This window comes from Microtus oregoni, unplaced genomic scaffold (assembly GCF_018167655.1).
Source record: "Microtus oregoni isolate MIOR12 unplaced genomic scaffold, Mior012 000077F_ref0000221, whole genome shotgun sequence".
In the NCBI taxonomy this organism is placed as follows: Eukaryota; Metazoa; Chordata; class Mammalia; order Rodentia; family Cricetidae; genus Microtus; species Microtus oregoni.
In genome coordinates, this window is record NW_024544029.1 from 4,229,487 (window position 1) to 4,234,687 (window position 5,201).

Here is a 5,201-nt window from a genome sequence, read left to right on the forward strand (position 1 = left end):
GTGCCAAACAGCCTTCTTGTCTCTCCCAGCTTGCCTCTCTGCTGCCATGCAGGTCACAGAGATACTCCCTCCCCGCTGCACTGAGGGAAGTCAGAGAAGATCCATCTGTGCTGAAATTCAACAAGAGATTTGATATATGGACACAAAAGAAAATTTCTTCTTGAGTCTAATGCTAAGGTGGACATAAATGATCACTCTTGGAGTCTGGCAGAGATGCTGAGGCACAGGAAACTTCTCTATGGATCTTCCTTCTAGACAGATTCTGCCTGAGCCAGGCTGCCTCTCCTAAGGGCTCTCCCCATGGCCCCCTTCTTTTCCTTGTTGCGGAAGCTGTAGATGATGGGATTGCACATGGGGATGATGATGGTGTAGAGGAGGGAGAAAGGCTTGTCTTTGTCAGGCCCATGCGTACTGCGGGGATTCATGTAAGAGAACATGGCTGAAGTGTACAAAAAGATGACCACAGTCAGGTGGGAGGCACAAGTGGAGAATGTCTTCCCCCTACCTGAGGAAGAGAATCTGCTGAGGATGGAGACCAGGATGCGGGCGTAGGAGGTGACAATAAGCACCATGGGGGCTGAGCAGCACCACAACGGCATCAAGAAAAATCAACTTCATGCTGAGCTTGGGGTCCCCACAGGAGAGAGCAATCACTATGGGGGCCTCACAGAAGCAGTTTTCTATGTGGTTGTCTTTGCAGAAAGGGTTCCGGAATGATATATACTCAAGAAAGATGCCATTGGTCATCCCAAAGATCCAGGAAGAGCACACCAGCCTGACACACACCTGAGGGCTCATGATCTTGGCATAGTTCAGGGGGTGTCAGATGGCGACATAACGGTCATAGGCCATGAAAGCCAAGAGGATGCACTCAGCCACACCCACTAGAAAGACCAAGTACATCTGGATCATACAAGAGGCAAAGGAGACTGTGTGGTTCTTGGTCACCAGATGGATCAACATCTGTGGGATGGTGGTGGTGATGAAACAGATGTCCAGGAAAGACAGGTGTCCAAGGAAGAAGTACATGTGGCTGTTGAGTCTGGGGTCAGTCCAGGTGATGAAGATGATGAGGCCATTCATGGCCATGGCGAGGCTATAGAGAGCCAGGAAGAGGGTGAAGAGCAATGCCCGAGTGGAAGGGGGACTCTGCTCAAAGCCCACGAGGATGAACTTTGAGATTGTGCTGCTGTTTCTTAGGTCTGCTGTCTGGGGCCTGTTTGAGGAGGGGAGCAGGAGAAATATAAAGGGCACAGTTGTGTGGAAGGTTAGATGATCCCTGGACCCAGAAGCCCAGCAAGAGGCTTTCCCTGGATGACAGTAAATGTTTTGGCACTTGGCAGTCACTGGTAAATCTGTGAATAATGGCCTAGTGAAATGCCAGGGTCACCAGAGGCTCTATACAAACATCCTCATTGTAGAAGTTGAGGAAGAGCTGGTTCCCCTTTAGTCTGGATTGATAAGATGCCCTGTGAAATGGTGCATGTGTTCCAGGTCCTTCAACATCAAAGGACTGCTTATGGCCGGATGCATCCAGAGGGGAAAGAATAAGATAGCTATGCCTGGGACTCAGGTCAGATGAGGAAAGGTAAGAAACTAGGGTGTGCAGTGTGTGATGGTGATGACAGTTTATTAAAGGTCTTGGTATGAAACACATGAGAACATGTTCTCTAGAGGAAAACTATATTCTGTCTTTGCATACTTAAATGGAAGAAAGGCTTGGAGTTTTAAAGCATAGGAATCAAATTGCTCAGCGGACAGTGGATAGCACTCCTTTCTGGATCTTTCCAGTCAGTGATCCACCCTTTCTCTGATTCAGTCATAGAGGGGTTTATCTACCACGCCGTGCACAAAAGGTGCCTGACTGGAGCAGGAGCTTCCTGAATAGGTGACACCTTGCCTTATAGTCAGACATTCATACTCCTGGGCAGAAAGAATGCAGCCACCTCTCTAAGAATGGGGAATGAATGAGCAGGGCTCACAGATGCCAAGCATCTGGAACTGACCCCGCAAGAACCTTGGTCACCCTCACCCTGTGAGTTCATGGTGCTTATCTGATGTCCTTAGACAGTTAGTAGTCACAGTTCGCATGCTCTTTCCTCATTACTGTAACATTTAGGGAATCATTATGTTCAGATCCAGTCTCTTGTATTTTCATCATGTTTGCAGTTAAGAAGTACCAGATCCTGTCGAGTGGTGGTGGCATGATGGAGGAAGGTCATTGGTTAAATAAAAAGAAACTGCTTGGCCCTCATTGGTTAGAAGATAGCTGGGAGGAAGAGGAAGTGAGCTCAGACTCCACAGCTCTCCTCTCGGGAGCAGACGCCTCAGAGAGATGCCATGCTCCGCTCTCCCGGGCAGACGCACGTGATGAAGCAAGCCGCTAGGTTAGACATGCTGAATCTTTCCCGATAAGACCGGTGCTCACAGATTATTAGAGATGGGTTGATCGGGATGTGAGAATTAGCCTGTAAGGGCTAGAGCTAAAGGGCCAAACAGTGTTTAAATGAATACAGTTTGTGTGTTGTTATTTCGGAGCATAAGCTAGCCATGTGGGCAGCCGGGGTGCTGGGGACGCAGCCCTGCTGCTCCAATTACTACAGTGGCACACTCCTTTAAACCCAGCACTCTGGAGGCAGAAGCAGGTGGATTTCTGTGAGTTCAAGGCCAGCCTGGTCAACAGAGTGAGTTCCTGAATAACCAAGGCTAAACAGAAAAACCCTATCTCAAAAAACAAAAAATAAAACCAAACACGAGGTGTTTCAGATCCCCTTTATCTATACATGTTTCAGATGGTCATTGTATGCCTGCTGAACCCCGTGTTCTTCAATGCCTCCCTTCCATTTTTCCTCTTCTATTCTCTTCGTGCTATACCTGCATTTTGCCTTCTATTGATCCCCTTTATTCATACTTCCAACTCCTACTAATTCTTACCCCTTTCTCCTCCCACCATCTTTACTTATTACCTATTATTTGTCTATACAAGCTGTATTGAGCTCTCTTGTCTTTCAAGTTCTCACATCCCCTTCTTGCCTTGAGGAGGCTCCCTATCCTGTCATGTTCCTTCCCTGAAAGACTAGATTCTACCTCCTGTGTCATGGCCACTCCTTGAAGGGCTAGATTCCCTTCAAGTGAGGTTTCTTGGTCTATCAAGGCATCAGCTAGGTCTACTCCTATCATCTTCATACTGAACAGTTCTAATACCAAGGACTACTCTGGTGATCTGGAAAGGGAAGGGCAGAGAGCATAGTTTAATATGGGCCCCAAATCTTTCACTCTCAGACATGTTGAGACCAAGCTAATGATTGGGCAACCTAAGTCGTCAGTGAGCTACAATCTATAGAATTCTTGGACTTGGCTAAGAAGAAGTTGTACTCTAACTCAAGGACTCACTGAGCCCCACTAACGGACCCATGCTTGCCTGTAGTTCACCGAGAACTCTGTGCTGGCCGGCAGTGAGTGCCCTGGGAGGTACCACCAGCAGCTGGGCAGTCAGGCATCTGTGTGAAGACATGGGGTTGTAGAAAGCAAACCACACCCACCTCATCCCGTGGCTCTGCTGCTCCTGCTATCACTGAGTCACTGTCCCCAGTAAGAGAGATGGCAGGGTGTCTGAGGAAGAGCTGCTCCAGGGAGGGGGGTCTGAGCTGGTGGGCCACTCTGGAAGGCAATGGTATCTGGTGACCTTTTCAGCTCTTTGACACCTATGCTATTATAGACAAATAAATTCTTAAACAACACGCCACATTGCATGTGCAGGGCACTATAGAACCGGTGAGGGCTATCTGCCTCATATTGCTGGTGTGGGAAGTCCTTCTGTATTTGTGTTGCTTTCATTGGTTAATGAATAAAGCTGTTTTGGCCAGTGGCTTAGCAGAATAGAGAAAGGTGAGAATTCCAAGAGGAGAGAAGGCAGAGTCAGGGAGATGCCATGTAGCCACCAGAGGAGACAGATGCTGGAACTTTGTCTGGTAAGCCACGACCTCATGGAGATACACAGATTAATAGAAGTGGGTTAATTTAAGACATAAGAGCTAGCTAGCAACATGCTTAAGTGATTGACGATGCAGTGATTTAATTAATATAGTTTCTGAGTGATTATTTGGGGTCTGGGTGGCCGGGAAATGAACAAGCAGCCTCAGACTACATACTGGCATTTGGTAATGCTTCGCTTACCTGCTTGTTTTTCACGGTGTGATATTGTGACATTTTGTGTGTGTGTGTGTGTGTGTGTGTGTGTGTGTGTGTGTGTGTGTAGCTTCTGTTTTCCAAGGCAGTGTTTCTCAGTGTAATAGCCCTGGCTGTCCTGGAACTTTCTTTGTAGATCAGGTTGGCCTTGAGCTCACAGAGATTCACCTGTCTCTACTTCCTGAATGGTGGGATTAAAGGCCTGTGTACCACTGCCCCATCAGATTGTATATTTTGTCCTTCTTGTCTTTAAAAAATTTTTGTGTTCATGATTGTGATTTCTCTGGTAAGCTAGAAAAGCATTGTAATTGTCCTCTACAGACTCTACAGAGAAACAGCACCATCCTTAACTCAGCTGATTCTTATTTAAAGACCAAGGGTCTTTGATCTCAGTAAATTAACAATTTAAAAAATAGTTTATGAATATCCTGACAGTTGAGCCTCTGTTTTATTACCTTTATGATGTAGCTTAATCTGATTGAAGGGTCATGGGTAATTTAGTCTGGACAAAGAAGTCATACACAGTTTCCAGCAGAAAGGAACAGAGAAAAAATTTTCTGTAAAGCTTGTGTTGTCATAGTTGATTTTACTGACATGTTCTAACCCATTTCAGAACCATCTATAAGCAAAACAGAAACTTCCCCAAAGTCCAAGAGCCTCTGTAAAGATCAGTTGTTTGTATTGGGTGATCCGTCATGAGAGTGGAGCACAGGCATCTTGATTATACTCCCTTTTGGATTGCCAGAGGACTAGTGGGTAGGGAAATAAAATCTGCACACCACTGGGGGTTGTATTAGTCAGGGCTCTCTAGAGGAACAGGACTGATAGAATGATCTATACATACATAAAGGGGATTCCTTAGAGTGGTTTACAGCTAGTCCTGACAGAAAGTCCAAGAACCTAGTAGTAGTTCAGTCCGTGAGGCTGGACATCTCAGTTGGCCTTCTATACGTGACAGAATCCTGAAGTCGGCTCTCTTGCCAGGGATGGAAGGCTGCAGCAGCAGGATGCAT

At 46.5% G+C, this 5,201-nt stretch overlaps 1 pseudogene; it reads right to left on the bottom strand.

Annotated features, from left to right (window-relative positions):
- Positions 1 to 251: 251 nt before the first annotated feature.
- Positions 252 to 5,201, bottom strand: LOC121441400 (annotated as a pseudogene).